Source organism: Oryx dammah, unplaced genomic scaffold (genome assembly GCF_014754425.2).
Source record: "Oryx dammah isolate SB20612 unplaced genomic scaffold, SCBI_Odam_1.1 HiC_scaffold_27, whole genome shotgun sequence".
Taxonomy (NCBI): domain Eukaryota; kingdom Metazoa; phylum Chordata; class Mammalia; order Artiodactyla; family Bovidae; genus Oryx; species Oryx dammah.
In genome coordinates this window covers 114,990,910-115,009,656 of record NW_024070211.1, presented here as the reverse complement: position 1 = coordinate 115,009,656, position 18,747 = coordinate 114,990,910, and the positions used below count along the sequence as shown (strand labels likewise).

General features: G+C 35.5%; 1 pseudogene; it reads right to left on the bottom strand.

Moving 5' to 3' along the window:
• Positions 1 to 17,844: 17,844 nt before the first annotated feature.
• Positions 17,845 to 18,318, bottom strand: LOC120854298 (annotated as a pseudogene).
• Positions 18,319 to 18,747: the final 429 nt, after the last annotated feature.

The window sequence follows — 18,747 nt, the reverse complement described above, 5'->3', positions numbered from 1 at the left end:
GAAGCTTTCTAGATCCTAAGCAGAACTCTAGATGAAATTTTTTAAATCCTTTGTATTGATATTATGGAAATATTCAAACATTTAAAGAGGTAGAGAGAAGAGTAAGTACTCACCATCCAGCTTCTGCAAGAATTATTCACTAACATTTTTCCATACCAATATCTACACATCTACTTCATTATTTGTAGCAGCAGAATTGTATTGTAGAGAATCAGAATACTTTAGTTTACATAACCATCTCCATACTGGTGGTTATGATTATCACTAGTTCAGTTCAGTCACTAAGTCATGGCCAAATCTTTATGATCCCATGGACTGCAACACGCCAGGCCTCCCTGTCCATCACCAACTCCCGGAGTTTACTCAAACTGATGTCCATTGAGTCAGTGATGCTGTCCAACCATCTCATCCTCTGTTGTCCCCTTCTCCTCCTGCCTTCACTCTTTCCCAGCATCAGGGTCTTTCCAATGAGTTAGCTCTTCTCATCAGGTGGCCAAAGTTTTGGAGTTTCAGCTTCAGTATCAGTCCTTCCAATAAATATTCAGGTCTGATTTCCTTTAGGATGGACTGGTTGGATCTCTTGCTGTCCAGGGGTCTCTCAAGAGTCTTCTCAAATACCATAGTTCAAAAGCATCCATTCTTCAGTGCTCAGCTTTCTTTAGAGTCCAACTCTCACATTCATACATGACTACAGGAAAAACCAGAGCTTTGACTAGATGGACCTTTGTTGGCAAAGTATTGTCTCTGCTTTTTAATATGCTGTCTAGGTTGGTCGTAACTTTTCTTCCAAAGAGTAAGTGTCTTTTAATTTCATGGCTGCAGTCACCATCTGCAGTGATTTTGGAGCCCAAGGAAATAAAGTCTGTCACTGTTTCTAGGTTTCTCCATCTATTTGCTATGAAGTGATGGGACCAGATGCCATGATCTTAGTTTTCTGAATGCTGAGTTTTAAGGCAACTTTTTCACTCTCTTCTTTCATGTTCATCAAGAGGCTCTTTGGTTCTTCGCTTTCTGCATAAAGGTGGTGTCATCTGCATATCTAAGATTATTGATATTTCATCTGGCAATCTTGATTCCAGCTTGTGCTTCATTCAGCCCAGCGTTTCTCATGATGTACTCTGCATAGAAGTTAAATTAGCAGGGTGACAATATACAGTCTTGATGTACTCCTTTCCCAATTTGAAACCAGTCTGTTGTTCCTTGTCCAGTTCTAACTGTTGCTTCTTGTTACAGATATCTCAGGAGGAAGGTCAGGTGGTCTGGTATTCCCATCTCTTTCAGAATTTCCCACAGTTTGCTGTGATCCACACAGTCAAAGAATTTAGGATAGTCAATGAAGCTGAAGTCGATATTTTTCTGGAACTCTCTTGCTTTTTCAATGATCCAATGGATGTTGGCAATTTGATCTCTGGTTCCTTTGCCTTTTCTAAATCAAGCTTGAACATCTGGAAGTTAGTTCACGGTTCACGTACTGTTGAAGCCTGGCTTGGAGATTTTGAGCACTACTTTGCTAGCGTGTGAGATGAGTGCAGTTGTGTGGTACTTTGAACATTCTTTGGCATTGCCTTTCTTTGGGATTAGAATGAAAACTGACCTTTTCCAGTCCTGTGGTCACTGCTGAGTTTTCCAAATTGCTGGCATATTGAGTGCAGCACTTTCACAGAATCATGTTTTAGGATTTGAAATAGCTCCACTGGAATTCCATCACCTCCACTAGCTTTGATTTTATAACTAATGATTCAGTTCAGTTCAGTCGCTCAGTCGTGTCCGACTCTTTGCGACCCCATGGACTGCAGCACACCAGGCCTCCCTGTCCATCACCAACTCCCGGAGTTCACCCAAACCCATGTCCATCGAGTCGGTGATGCCATCCTGCCATCTTATCCTCTGTCGTCCCCTTCTCCTCCTGCCCTCAATCTTTCCCAGCATCAGGGTCTTTTCAAGTGGGTCAGCTCTTCACATCAGGTGGCCAAAATACTGGAGTTTCATCTTCAACCTCAGTCCTTCCAATGAACATCCAGGACTGATTTCCCTTAGGATGTGAAAGGTTGTTGTCGAATTATGATGCCGGGATTCTTGGCCCCTGGAGGAGAAGAATTCAATCCGGGGACAAAGACGAGGCTTGATCACTCAGAGCTTTTGTGTAATAAAGTTTTATTAAAGTATAAAGGAGATAGAGAAAGCTTCTGACATAGGCATTAGAAGGGGGCAGAAAGAGTACCCCCCTGCTAGTCTTTAGCTGGATGTTATATAGTTATCAGCAGTCTGTTAATGAAAGAAAGGAAGTCTCAAAACTTAGAATGGCACCAGGCCCCTCACCCATAGGATGTATTTTGGGATAATCTTGGCTCCAAATGGTTCATCTTGGGCCATAAAAGGATTAACTTGAATTTTGAAGAAGGGCAGAGCACCATACAAATAGTGTTATTTACATAGATTAGAGGAACAATATTAGAGTATAACATACTGGTTTATCAAGTAGGTTCTGAGCCAAAAGGCAGAACCGACTTGAAGACAGAGTTTGGGGTAAATGCATAGTACATTAGCATAGCCTAAGATAAACATTTCCATAAGAAAAAGGCATTTGTTAACTTCAGGTGAAACCAGGTGTCATGGCAACACAGAATTTTAAGAGAAACCTCCTTTTAAATTTGTATAGAGAAGGAAAAAATATCGCTACTTTGTTTCCTCCTGCCACTTAAGAGAGATAAAAATGTCTGACACTTGCAGGCTATTTCCTCCATTTGGAGACCCCTGGCCTTCCTGCCTGTTACCCTCTCAGATGGACTGGTTGGATCTCCTTGTAGTCCAAGGGGCTCTCAAGAGTCTTCAACACCACAGTTCAAAAGCACCAATTCTTCTGCTCTCAGCCCTCTTTACAGTCCAACTCTCACATCTACACATGACCACTGGAAAAACCATAGCCTTGACTAGATGGACCTTTGCTGACAAAGTAATGTCTCTGCTTTTTAATATGCTATGTAGGTTGGTCATAACTTTCCTTCCAAGGAGTAAGTGTGTTTTAACCTCGTGGCTGCAGTCACCATCTGCAGTAATTTTGGAGCCCAAGAAAATAAAGTCAGCCACTGTTTCCCCTGTTTCCCTGTCTATTTGCCATGAAGTGGTGGGACCGGATGCCATGATCTTAGTTTCCTGAATGTTGAGTTTTAAGCCAACTTTTTCACTCTCCTCTTTCACTTTCATCAAGAGGCTCTTTAGTTCTTCACTTTCTGGCATAAGGGTGGTGTCATCTGCATATCTGAGGTTATTGATATTTCTCCTGGCAATCTTGATTCCAGCTTGTGCTTCTTCCAGCCCAGAGTTTCTCATGATGTACTCTGCATAGAAGTTAAATAAGCAGGGTGACAATAAACAGCCTTGACGTACTCCTTTTCCTGTTTGGAACCAGTCTGTTGTTCCATGTTCAGTTCTAACTGTTGCTTCCTGACCTGCATACAGATTTCTCAAGAGGCAGGTCAGGTGGTCTGGTATTCCCATCTCTTTCAGAATTTTCCACAGTTTATTGTGATCCACACAGTCAAAGGCTTTGGCATAGTCAATAAAGCAGAAATAGATGTGTTTCTGGAACTCTCTTGCTTTTTTGATATCCAGCGAATGTTGGGAATTTGATCTCTGGTTTCTCTGCCTTTGCTTAATCTAGCTTGAACATCTGGAATTTCACGTTCACGTATTGCTGAAGCCTGGCTTGGAGAATTTTGAGCGTTACCTTGCCAGCATATGAGATGAGTGCAGTTCTAAAGAAATGATTATAAGCCAGTAGAACTGCTGTCATTCAAAATATACATTTTGACTCCTAGCTATTTCAAAATTTATTTTCATATTAATTCTGGGACAGTTTCAATTAGAGAGATTTAGGAAAAAATCAAGTCCCAACACTTTGAAACATTCATATCATAAAATGTAGTTCTACTCTGTCTATCAAACCTCAGCATCTGGTTAAAGATGTTTGGAAAAATCCACCTATAGAGCCTTATTTAAATTTGGTCAAATTATTTGGACAGCCTTAATGTAATTACTTTCTCTGCTTTCAGTGGGAAGTCTCACTGTTATTTTGGTCCTGAATAAATATTGTTTTCATGACCACACAACTAGCTATTGATTTGATCACTTTTTAACGTAAACATAATCTGCATTTTTATGCAGAAATAGCCAAAGTATTGTATGTTTAGAGTCCTATCAGAATATGTGAAGAAATTTATATTTAATTTGATTTCATCCTAGCCTTTTATGTATTCTTAACTTATTTTGGGTTTATATGGCCTGACATTTTCAATTCAGTAGTAGTAATATGGAAATTAAAGATTTAAGTAGTATTTGTTCCATAGGGAATCTAAAATCAGCATTTGGTAGGGTGGATGTGGGCTAACCTATTAGTATAATAACTTCATTTTATTAGGTAATCTCTGGGAGTAAGCACTCATTTGAGAAAATAATTTGTCTGTTCAAAACAGCTCCTCCTTCCCTTCACCCATTGTTTGTTCTTATTGATTATTTCTTATGTTGTATATAGTATTGGTTAAAATTTATAAGAATCTCATTATATGAGGAAATAAAGACAATACATACAAGAACTAAACATCCCAGGCCCTCACTTGACAACAAGGCATATTTTTTAGCTCATACAACACAAGTAAGATGGATTTTTGTATGGCTTCAGGATCTGTTGGCATTTCCTCTTTGTAAATCACACTTACATCTCAGTCTTATTTTGTTCTGCTCATGAAAACATTTTAGACAAGTCTGCAATCATTACATGTTTCACAAAACTGAAACAGGAAGTTGGCATTTCTTTGAAATACTTCATTTTTTGAGATGTTCCTGGCTGTTTCCCAAATCTAAGTTGGATTTTTAATATCCCATTATGAGGACTGACTAGCTCACCCTGGTGATGGGAAAATAGACAGTAAGACATCAGGGTCCCAGTCCTATTTTAATAGGAATTTGGGGTGACTGCCCAAGATTTCCATGTCTCAGTTTCCACATCCATAAAATGCTTTGTAGAGGTGCTCAGTGTTTATTGAATGAATGAATGAATTAATTAATAGTCAACACTTACCAAATGCTCACCATAGGCTAGACACTTTATATGCATCATCACATTGAAGCTCTATGAAATAGATGCTGTTATTAACTCTCAGAGAGGAAAAAGGAGAATAAATAACTTGTCCAAAGTCACACAGCTAGCAACGTGTGAAATTTGAATCCTGGCCACCTAAACCCAGTACCTCTATTCTTAAACATGCTAAGTCTGAATCTTCCCCTGGCTCCAGTGGCAGAAAATCAGTTAAAGGCAACTAACAGCCCTCCAGCCATCCTTTGCCTGGTGAATTCCTGCCTGTGCTGTGTTGTGTTACACCACTGAAGAAGAATTTGGCAGGGCTGGAATCTCTCACGATGTGGTGTCAGTGATTTTGGGTGCAGGAAAATTCCTTTACCCTTTGTGTCTTGGAGTTTGCATAACTAAGATCCTTCTAAACTAAAGAGACAGAGTAATTGACCTCAAAATAGGTACTGCCCTTTGATCCCTCTGGGAGTAAGCAGTGGTTAAGCAGGAGCTAAGTAATACTGCCATCTCTTTCAGAAATCTCAGTGTAACACTCTCAAAAAGAAATTTGACACCTGGCATAACAAATGGCCAATGGATGCTTCAGACACAGATGGCAGTGGAAATTTGGAGGAAGAGGCTTCCCTCCTTTATCAAAGCCACAGAATATCCTAATTACTATTCAGAAAGCGTATACATGGACATCGAGATTGAGTTTATATGACTCTGAAAACCTTCATTTCATTTTGAAAACAGTGCTACAGAGTGACCTGGCTATGTGGAGTTTGAGAGTAGATCTATGCTCTTCCTTACGGTTTAGAAATACACTCCTTGTTTTGGAGTTTTATTGAAATCTGATTTATAAAGTGAATACATTCTGGGCTATAAACTGAATATTTTACCAAGCTAAAGTTAAGTAAGAGTGACTCCAGTTACACTGTGGGTGTCAAGGGTGTGCGGAGGCAGAGCTAACCCCGTATGTCTTGAACAAAATTGGAGACCCTGCTGTGCATGTGAAAGGTCAAGGGGAACTTACAACATATTCAGTCAGGCATGAGAAACAGATATCACTACCAAATAAATTAAAAATTTTTCTTTTTGTTTTGGCTGCATTTCAAGGCATTCAGGATCTTAGTTCCCCCACCAGGGATCAAACCCCTGCCCCCTTGCAGGGGAAGCATAGAGCCCTAACCACTGGACCTCCAGAGAAGTCCACAGCCAAACAAATTTATACCTTCCTGAATATGTTTTTAAAATATATTTTAAAAATGGCAGTTTGGATCAGAGGAAGAGAACAGAGAGGCTACCCCAATGCACAAGGAGGAGAGAGAGGCACATAGTAGAGGAGAGAATTGCAAAGAAAATGGAAGAAATATGATCTTTGTTTCCTTAACCAGAATCACACATCTAAAGAGATTAATGATTCATAAGCTCTAGTCAAGGCTATGGTTTTTCCTGTGGTCATGAATGGATGTGAGAGTTGGATTGTGAAGAAGGCTGAGTGCTGAAGAATTGATGCGTTTGAACTGTGGTGTTGGAGAAGACTCTTGAGAGTCCCTTGGACTGCAAGGAGATCCAACAAGTCCATTCTAAAGAAAATCAGTCCTGAGTGTTCTTTGGAAGGAATGATGCTGAAGCTGAAACTCCAGTACTTTGGCCACCTCATGCGAAGAGTTGACTCATTGGAGAAGACTCTGATGATGGGAGAGATTGGGGGCAGGAGGAGAAGGGGACAACAGAGGATGAGATGGCTGGATGGCATCACCGACTCAATGGACGTGAGTCTGAGTGAACTCCGGGAGATGGTGATGGACAGGGAGGCCTGGCATGCTGCGATTCATGGGGTCGCAAAGAGTCGGACACAACTGAGCGACTGAACTGAACTGAACTTAAGCTCTCAGAAGTACCTATCAAAACAAAGACATTTAAAATGCACCGCCTCTACAAAAACCAAAACCAAAAAACAAAACCCTCAAAACTATCAAGACTGATACAAGCCAGTAGGCAGCAAAATATCTGTTAATTTTGGAAGCCTACCATATGTCAACAGAACACAGCCGAATGCTGTTTTAATGACTCTCTTAGCATACCCTGCGGTGTTTGAGTATTGGATGACACAGTATCTTTTTGGTGTAACTGTACATTTCCTTGCTTCCTTTCCTTTCTGTCTGTCAAAATAGAAGTATTCTAATGTTATGCATATAAATACAAAAATTTTAATAGTTAATAATGGAACAATTTAGACTGCTCCAAATATTTTAAAAACTCAAAGCAAAGTATACATAAAATATTTAAATTTTTTTCCATAGGAACCTCTAAAAACAGTTTTCTGTGTTAACAATTTATCTTCTAAACTGGATTCAGGGAGTGAGGTTTTAAGGTGGTTATTCATACCATGCCCAATACATAATTATTAAAATGATGTAAAAAATAGACGTAACTAGCTCTGAAAAAATGAGTTAAATTATGTAAGAAAAAAAAAAAGCCCTGGTAAATGGCATTAAATTGTTAACTTATAAAATTAAGTACCATAAATGTTCAGTGTACATTTATGATATCTTAGCACAATAACTTATATTTATGGAAAGTACTTTTCCTTGTAGAAAATATCTGAAGAGTTGCACTTTAATCATTTAAAATAATTGCATATGCATTTAAAATTTTGTGTTTATGGAATCAAAATCTATTAAGAAAATATCTGAATGTTTGATGATATGTAATTTATTAGGAAAAACTAAAAATAAGATGAAGTTGCTTAGCATACTTTAAGGCAATATTAATACCAATGAACTCAAGACTGAGGACAAACAGGTCTTACTCATAACATGATGTAGGTGAAGATTTCTTCCCTTCTCTCCACACGTCCTCTTATTTCCATATTAAACTAAAAGGAAATTCCTTTTTAAAAGAAATTGAGGATAATGAAATATTATGATTAATTTAATATTTTGAATAACAAAGGCATTGCCACATATATGAAACTTTTAATCCTGGATCATACGTTTCAAGGAAATAATACGATTTCTTTAATAGTGAGACTAAGTCAAGCATAACTGTACTGCTTTGTGCTTCAGAAGGCACTTTCATCTTGCAGAGTCATAGGACCATCTATAGGAACACGAATTATTGCCTATGACTACAAAGAATTCTGGTGTTTTGGGTCTGGCTAAATGGGAGCTTATGGTATTTGTTTCAGTTCTCTTTTTGACTTCATATAAATAGAACCTTAAGCAAAATGGTTTTTAGAACTTTTCTTAATGGTCTTTTTATAGTACAATAGAGTATTTATGTTAGATGTTTTCATCACGACTACAAGTCACAAAAGACTTGCAGTAACTTATGACCTATTTGTTAATTTACTTCTGATTCAATATTATTAACTAACATTATAATGCAAAATATAACATATGTTATATATATTAAGCCAGAAGTAAAAGTTTCTATCAGGAAAATCAATGTAAAATTATGTTTATAATATGCATGACAGCATAGTGCCTCCAATTTAAGAAGTAAGTTTAACTGGGAGATAAGTGAGGTAATATATCATTTCAAACTTTTCAATTTTTGAAATTATGTACATATATTACTATTTCAAAAAAAAAAAGAAAACAAAATAATTGATATTTTTAGGCCAGAATGGTGACAATAATATTCTATTATTTAATATAGGTAAAGTGGATTTTTTGCCTTTAAAAACCTTTTTTATTTTCGTTTTTGGAGTATAGTTGTTTACAATGTTATGTTCAGATGTACAGCAAAGTGAATCAGTTATACAGATAAATATATACTCTCTTTCTAAAATTCTTCTCCTATATAGATCATTGCAGAGTACTGAGCAGAGTTCCCTGTGCTATACAGGAGGTCCTTATTATCTATTTTACAAATAGTAGTGTGTATATGTCAATCCCAATCTCCCAATTTATTCCTCACTACTTTTTTCCTTTGGTAAACATAGGTTTGTTTTCTACCATCTGTGACTCTATTTCTGTTTCATAAAAAAAGTTTATTTGTACCTAAAATGGCTTATTTTTAAAAATTTTTATTGGGGTATAGTTGCTTTACAATGTTATGTTATTTTCTGTTGTATAGCAAAGTTAACCAGCTATGTATATATATTTATACACACACACACACATACCCTCTTTATTTTAAAAGTAGCTTGCAGAGTTAGAATTATAATTTCACTCAGTTCTATCTCATTGCTTTTTTCTGGTATTACTGCTTGACACTCAGTTACTAAGTATGGTTATTTCTTGAAAAAGTAGCAGAAATCATTCATTTTATGAGAACATTGTGACAAAGATTAGAGAATCCTGGAAAAGTCCTTTAATACTTAAAAAAACATGTATCATGTTTTTAAAAAGTATGATGATTTCGAGTTTAGAAAAATGTACTTAGAGACCAGTTTCACAGCAGTTCTCTCAAAGAGAGTTGACGTTTCCCATACTGGAATATGTAGAAAACAGGTGGATGGCTGCAAGGGAGTTTATTTTCCCAGCTGACCTAATAAAACCACATTTATCCACTTATGTTTTATTCAAAGGAAGTCATAGGACATGTACATTATTGTTGATATAACTTAGGGGAGTTTAAGACAAAAGGCAGAACCTAATAATCTGGTGTTTTTATGGAATTATGAAGGCAAAATAATATTAAATACTTGATTTTTGTGCCAGAAGTTGTGATTTGGAAACTAGTGACATCTCATCAATTTTTAAAATTGATCACCAGGCAACCTAAGTAATGGCAGTCACATAATTCTCATTTGGTTATGTCTCCAAATTTATTAGTGGTTTTAATGAAATTATTTTATGGACTCCGCTGATGAGATGACTTTGTAAGATAACTTCTTATCCACCTAGAGACTTTTGCTTACTTCCAAATGTTTAGCTAAGTATATATCACAGCAATAGTTCATTTTTATTGAGTGCATACCACGTGCAAAACATTTTACGTGAATTTTCCCATTTAATCCTCACAAAATCCTTATAATGTTGGCATTATTTTTATTTATACTTTACCAATAATGAAACTGAGACTCAGAGAAGCTAAAATATTTGTCCAAGAACCTGTTCATAAATGTCAGAAGTGGTATTAATTCAGCTCTGAGTCTAAAATCTGAGCTCTTCCTATTATGCTGTCATCAGACTCCAGATCTTAAGTTCATAACCAATTATATACATCATATTTTGTGAAAAACACATAAATTTATGAAAGATTAAACACCTCTAAGTGCTTTGACAAATTCTGCTTTATTCATTGCACTATCAGGTGGGTCACTTATTTCTTTTGAGGGTTAGTTTTGTTCCTGTACATCATTATTGAGTTTTACGATCTATTGTTTCTTTTATATTTTTCTGGTTTTTCCAGATTAGATTCTAATCTGTACTGTGATGTTCCAGATCTTTAAAAGTGACTTACATAACATAAGAAGGTATTTTACATTTTTAGTTTCTTGCTGACTTTGGGGGGAGTCATTTTCGTTACATCATTATACAAGATCCCCAATTTCATCCTTATATTCTTACGTGGTAAGGAACCAAATGTTAAGAAATGGTTCTATCTATAAGATACTACTCATTTAAAAAGAACGAAAATCTGAGTTTGTTTTCACAAGAAAATAACCAGGAACACAGAGAAACTGTGATGAAGAAAGTAAATAAAGATAATTAAACATCGACTAAGGTTGATGTCATCATTCCTGGGTACTTTCCCTTTAATTTCTACTCCACTATTTTTCACTTATTCATCTGCTGCTTTGTCACTTTTCTACAGTTTCATACATTTCTCTTTTGTCATTTCAACTACTTTATATTTTCACTGGAACAGAACCCCATCTTCTAGTTTTTGTTTCTGTTTTTTAGATTATGATCCTGAAAATCCTGGTATTATGAACAAATTAGCACTCAATAAATGCCTACTAAAAGAATAATTAATCATTTATGTGTGAAGGGAAGAATTAACTCCATTAACTCAGAAATAAGCTTTACTTCTGAGTCAAAGAAACAAGATGGAATAAAATACCTTTTCATAATTCTAAAATCCCAGTGTACTTTAAAAAAAACATGTGCCGCCTTAAGAGCAAACACCAAAGGATTAATTTATCAACCAACTTAGCATTTTTTATAGAAAAATCATGAAGAAAAAAATGTTTATTAAATTTTATTAAGGTGAAGTCTTCTGCTACAAGGTGTGAATATATCACAACTCTCTCTTACAGGTTCTTAAGATGGAAATGGTCTGACCATAGAAACGTTATAGTGTTTGGGCATAGGAGCATCACACTCTCCCTGAGGAACAGCTGGAGTTTTGACTTGTGGGAGTGTTACCCAGGCTACTAGTCCTTCATTAGCAACCCAAGAACTTTGGTTTTACTACTCAGTTTGTCTTTCTGTGTTAGATGTGTTTGTGATCATTTGCCAACTATTATAGGCACGTATTACTTGAATCTGGTCAATCTGGACTAAACCTTTTTCCATGAGAGGAAGTGAAGGTATAGAAAGAATGAGTGACTTGCCCAGAGCATTTTTCTATTCAGATTCGATTTTTTCCCCTTCTTGGAGCCTGGTTTTGGGGTATGAGATAAAAACCCAGGTGAAACTAGCAATAAAACTTACCTCTAAATATCCCAGAAAAGATGCCTGGATTCTATGGGTAGTGTTTGATTTATAATTTTTTGTTTTGGTTGATAAGTGAAGTAAGGACTCATGCAAAGGGCCCAGGATAGTCCTGACTCCTCCAGCTGCCCCCTCTCACCCCACCAAAGTACTTGCTGGATTTCCTGAAGCTGGGACAGCAATTGGACCCGTAAAATGAAGTTCATTAATGAAAACTAATTGAAAATTAATTCACCACAACTCCAGGGAAGAGCTTGCATTTAAAATGTTGTGTTGTGAGCGAGCAAGTCTCTAATCATCAGAGCATGGCAAAATACTTCAGAATGACATATAGGTTAATGAGGTGGTGAAGCATCGGAAGAACAAAGTCTTGTAATATTAAAATAGCCACCAGGCTTGAAACGACTGCCATGCCCCTCCCTCTGACTTCCCTTCATGCTTCATTCCACCTTCTTGTTTCATTGTCACTGGACAGAGCAGACCCCATGTTGTTATCCCTTCTCCCAACAAGTCTTTCCTTGAGATGAAATTCCATAATAATCTCCAAGTTTTGGTTATTAAGTATGAATTTTGTATATGCCACTTTACTCTGAAAATCCTGAGGAATATACTTTCTCATTTTTAAAATGTTTATTATGGAAGATTTCAAACCTATAGAAGAGAGAAAAATGAAAACACTTCATCTGACTCTAATAGTTATCTACCAGGTATCCATTTAAAAATATATTTTAGTAAACTTGAAAGAGCAAATATTTAGATTTATAGTATTTTTTTTCTCACAAAATAGATATTGTGTTGTAATAGGCTTGCTTTTCTTCTTTCTTTCTCAGTCATCTAACAAATATTCATTAATTATGTACAAGATGAAACTAAGAAAGATTGGACAGTTATTCTTTAGAAATTCCATCCATATCTCTTCTAAAAAATTATCTAGGATCCTCTTGAAGCATCTTTACATGCAAATAGTTTCTAATCATATTTATATTTATGGATTTTTTTTCTCTGTTAGGTCTCAATTCTCATTAACATTTTATCATCTTTTGGGCACTCCAAGTGAGATTGTTGTCCATGAAAGTATCTACATACGTATTTTCATTTTGCTCTTAACACAATTCATAGTTATACTGGTATTAAAAATATTGGTAAACTGGTATGTGAAAGAATCTGATGAATCACTGCTTTTCCTCTCTATAGTATTATTTTATTACTTTTGAAAATGATAAATTAAGGGAAGAATTTTGAAGATAAATCCTTTCTCTCCATTTGGTTGTTACTAGAGTCAATTTATATTTCCTTTATCGTTATTTCTTTCAGCAAATCTCATCTCTCAACTTGTCCAAAATTTATTATTCAAGTATTCTACCTTCAATCTCAATCCAAAGAAGATAATAAATACAATCTCTTTGTTATATCTCTTAGAAAATTTTTAAGAAAGCTATTCAAAACTATCCAACTATTCTGGAATTCTTTCAAGGGATGGCGTTTACATGTACTTTCGCAATAGAGCACAGCCCTCTTAAAATTCCTTCTTCACATCCTCCTGTATATGAGCTTAATTTTTTACTTCTTACAATATTATTTCAGAACAATTCTGCTTTGGTATCTTCTTTTTAGGATTTCTTTTTATTTTTTTATTTCCTCCCATATCGTATCATTCTGATTTTTCCAACTAAAGGATTTAGGCAAACATATATTTGTGATATGGCTGTACTGTTATAAGGTTTTGAAATAGGAACATTTTAAGTGGAGAAAAGGAAACTAGACAGTAAAAAGTTAACCAGCCTATGAAAACACCTAGCCCTGCCCAAAGTGGCCTAAGAGATTGGTATTGGGCTCTGTGATTTTGTTATTTATTTAATTGTGAAGGAAAGGTCTTGTGTAATTCAGTTTTTAAAAGAAGGTTTGATATAAAACTAGCATCCACAAGCTTATTAGTACTAGAGCCAGTTTCAGTGGGAAAATGGAGACACGAACAAGACACAGATTATGTCAATTTGAATATGTCAATTTAATATATTTGGTCAGGTATTTTCCCTCCTTTGACTGAATTTCTTCTGCGTTTTATAGTTATTGATTGAAAGGAGCATTACACAGCCTATTTTGGGTTCCTTCCTTGCTCTGCTATGCAAGTATACTATGCTTAGGAAGAAACAATGTGATGAATTAACAAGAATCCTGGGACAGGAAAAGTAGACTGTTTAGCTGAAGGGACCCATTATAAGAGAGGAGCCCAAGACTGGACGCAAGAAGCAGCACATAAAGTTGTCTTCTTCACAGAAATAGGAGCTTACCCACCCCACGTGTACTAAATGAAACACAGGCACACAACATTTCGTGAATTTCTGCCCTAGTCTTTAGTTTCTAAAAGGCATACCCGTTTTCTGTCAAGTTCCTTGGCAGTGGCCAGTGAGGGGAATTTTAGGATATGAGCAAAGTTTTTGAATGACAGTATCAAAGAAAGCTTGAGTGTTTTCCTTTATTAACAACCAGTCAATTAACTATCTCTAATTTTCCTTAGATAACTTACAGTGGAACTTCTAGCTCAGCGTCGATCTTGTAAAAAGAATTTTTAACTGTAAAAGACAAAATAAAAAACAGCAAAAAAAGAATCCTTGGCTTAATTTGAGTTTGAGCATTTCAAAGCTGGTATTTGCAAACTTAGAAAAAAGAGCTTTTCATTAATCCATGATTTTGGAAACAGTTGCTCTAACCCACAACCACATACAAATACAAAAATCCTAATGGGACTATTTTCTTACTAAGCCTGTAACAGTTTACATTCACCTAATGGCCTGGGGTTATGAGCAAACTACTCAATTAGAGAATTTAGGCTGGTTGCCCACATATTTTAGAGCAAATTATCCTTTCACAAATGCAGAACCCCCTATATAAAACGCCTAACCAGTATTTCCTGTAAAAAAATACTATTCCCTAAATTCCCACCTTGAACCTACTAAGAATTTCCCTTTTTGCTAGGGCAAAGATTTTATGGAAATATTTGTTTTTATATCACATACCTTACTGTCGGTCTTCCTGTGGGCTTGTGTTTTTGACCTTAAAGCAGTTAAGAATTTATAATCAAAACACTTCTAAATAAGATATTTCTTTTCTAAGTACTTTTGCTGAGTACTTAAGCTAAGAACCTTAAGTTGGAAGGTGTAGAATCCTGCTAATTCTTTGATAACAGATCTTCTGCTTGGGGGGTTAAATGAATTTCATGGTTATCCTTAACACTTACTATTTCTTCTTAGGCTTCTTTCATTTAAAAGGGAGTCGATGCTTCCAATCTATAAACACCTATTAAAAGTTCTCCACCCTTTTATACTTGGCTGCTGGTCTTAATTGTCTGCAGATGGGTGGATCACTGCATTTTTATTTCAAAGGTAGAGATTTGCAAAATGTAAACGAGCCTATTAAAAGTTCTAAATCAAGACTCTCAACATCCATTAAAGGGATCCATGTGTAAATAGGGATAGAACTCAGTTTGAAAGTATCTTTTGGTAACAAATGTTTTCACCCACATCTGAGTAAGAGTGCCTATCACCACCAGTGTGTTGCACATGTATTCAATACAAATAGTGCATCACTAGAGGGGTATTTAAAAATTTCCTGCAAAATTTGGAACTAAGGAAAATATGTCTACAAAACATTTTTCCCTTTTATAACAGTTGATAGATAAGAGATGCCATATAACTTATTCTACATTATAAGTTTTCACTGGGTTGAAAAGAAGCAAAAATAATTTTTACATTTTATTCAACAAAATAAAAAATCAATACCATATATACCTATAGTACTAAGAAATATTTTATTGCCCTTGCTATGAAATCTCAAAATGTGACTATTTTCTGTTCACCTACTAAATTATTATTTCCCATCCTGGTAAAATTCTTTTTTAAAAATTGAACTTCAGTTCGCTATGTTGCTTGTGACTGAGAACTGAAACCTGAGCTAGTTGTTCTTGGCACTGTGGTGTTCTGGCTTATCTTGCCTAAGGGACTGACAGTTTATCTCAGATTCTACGGTTTCTTCCATCCTTCTTTCACTAGCATTCCCCCTTAGTCTTGCTTTTCATTAGCCCACCCTGATGGCCAGCCACTTCTAATCTATAAATTAAACAAAATGAAAACGCAAAAGTATGCTTCTTTTATCTCTGGAAATCAAACCCATCACAAACGCAATTTAGTTGGAGTTCTTTAGGTCCAAAACAAGATATTACAAGTAGCACAAAATGTTGCTGGAAAGCCTGCACTTAAAAACCAGCCTGAGATACTAACCTTGCAATGGAGGATAAAATGAAATTGCTTTGGACTGCTTTATTAACTTTGGCTTTGAGCCCCACAATCTGTACCCAGTAGTCAAATCAAGGTTTGAACATCTGACAACGATATTTCCTTCATCCTTTCTCTCAATGCAAGACATAGTTTATTTAATTTTAGAAGAATGGTGTTTTCCAGTTTTAATATTCAGATTACAGTGACAATATTTCAGAGACAGTCCAATCTTTAAAACTCCATTTTCTTTTCTTAGTCAATTGTTCTGTGTTACAAAAAGGGAAGCAGAAGTTGGGTATCTAAATAGAAACAAAAAGACAATTTAAGTTTTTCTCCTTCAGCTTGCAAACATACATTTACAAGCTCTCAACAAAATTTTACTTTTAAAAGCCATTTTAATATTTGTTATCTTTTTCTGAGTAAAATAAGCTGATGCTTTTACATGTGGATCTTATTATGTAAAAAGCTGTCTAAGTGTGCTATTGAACATAATCGTATGAATTACGAACTGTGACTTTATTCCTTTTATAATCTTTGTAGTTTTTGCCATTACTTTTACGTGTCTATGTCTGGCATTATGTAGCTTTGAAACTATGCCAAAAATATTTATTGTCGTATATCTGGCATTCTCATACTATGTGGCTGAGTTTGGTTTCCAAGCTAGGTAAAACTTACTAGCAGATACAGTTTGGCATTTGTTTGAAAAAAATCATATGTAATTTAGTCCTGCTCCCTGCCCCCAATACAACCTTTGCACTCTTGAAACATGTATGGAGTTGAAATTCCAAAGTTTGAGCTGTCTCTTTTTCCAATTTTGAAAATTCTTCAGTTTTAAAGTATATAACATGGAGCAAAATAATGACAACAAAAGAAAACAGAAAATAAAAGAACAAATTTAACTGCAAACCAGGACAAGTATTTTGAAATACTTGTATGGATGATCTCTGTAAAACATTTTCCAAGTATGCAAATCCTAGGAAGCTAGGGAAGAGTCTGAATGATACAGTGCAGAGCTGGTACTTTGTTACATGAACTAACAATAGTGGTAAAAAGCAAAATAGTGATAAAAAAGTTCCTTCGTACTCTCTTTGTAGCTTGACTAATAAAATTCTTTAAAGAAGTTTAGTCAGTTCCTGCTTAGGCACAGCATACTGCTCATGTAGTTTATTCCCATATATCTTCATATACATAAATAGACTATTTGCTTTATTTAAGATGTTGTTAAGTTGTTAAAGCATACTTTCTAGGAGAAAGTAGTCATGACTCATACAAATACAAACACCTATCAAATATTTAATTTAATGCATTGATTGATGAAGGAAACTGTATAATGTTACATGCAATTCAAAGAAGAATTCAAAGAACCACATACATGTGGGCAATATGGAAAGCTAAAATATATTTGCAAATGATGCAAAACTGATCTATGCATAGGGCAATAATCAATGGCATTCTGTTGTATATAAGCAATAATCAATGGCATTCTGTTGTATATAACTTATTTGCATTTCTAAGGACAAGAATCATTTGCATTACCCATTTTCTATAATTTACAGAGTAATGTATGAGAATTCTTATACCAGTTACTTTAGATGGTAAAGACTCTATTATTTGAAATTTAATATAAATTATTTTTATTTATATATTTATTAATTGCTTTGGATCAACAAAAAATTTTTTTGAGTACCTATTATGTGTTAAGCATTGCATTTGATGCTGGAGATACAACAATGATCAAAATTAGCTCTTGCAGATCTATAGTTTAATGTGGAGACAGATATTAATCAAATAAGCACAAAAATAGATATACAATTTTAACTATGAGTAAAACACAGAGTCTTAGAAGAGTCCGCAGGGCTCTGACAGGGTAGAACTTGTAGAATTTTACTTTTTTTTTTTTGGTATATGAAAATTTATTACTATCGTGCTTTCATCATCAAAATTTATGATCTTGGTGTTTCCTTCTTGCCTTTGTATAAAGCCAAAAGAGAGACATTGGCTACTTTGACAACCTTGGAATGTCACCAACAGCATGACCTTTGCAACCAAATCCAGCAACCAGAACTTCATCGTTTTCCTCAATAAAATTCAAGCAACCATCATTGGGTACAAAAGCAGTGATTTTTTTGCCATTCTTGATTAGCTGAACCCTGACACACTTCCTGATGGCAGAATTTGGCTGTTTGGCTTCAACTCCTACTTTTTCCAGCACCAATCCCTTGGCGTGAGAAATGCCACCAAAAGGGTTGGCCTTCAGGGCAATGCCCAAATGGGCTTTCTTGTACTGTGTATCATGCCACTTCTGGTCTTGTCAGTGGCTACGGAGCTTCTTGGCAGTAGGAAGACTGCGACACTTGCCCATCCTGCTGGCGCTGTGGGCCTGAGCGAAAGAGAATTTTACTTTAAGTAACATCTATATTTCCTGATTTTTGTATTTATCAAAGGTGATGCTTTAACTTAGAAATCTATTTTTAAAAATTTTATCTTGCTGGGTTAATTATTCATATAAAACCTAGTAATTCTGCAATACACAAATAAGTCTAATATTTACATAATTTAGTATTATTATAAAACTACTGTGTGACATAAACTTCTGTGTTAATTTATTAATTAGGATCATAGAAGAGAATCATAGATGGTAACAATTAGTAAAGTCAAAACTAAATCAGCTAATCTTTTGCCAGTTGCTTCTTCTGCAGTCCTTCTTCCTCCTCACACCCAACACTCCCCACCCTATTTTCCATGTAGTTCAGCAATCATTCCCCTTATTCGAAACAATGACAGGCAATAT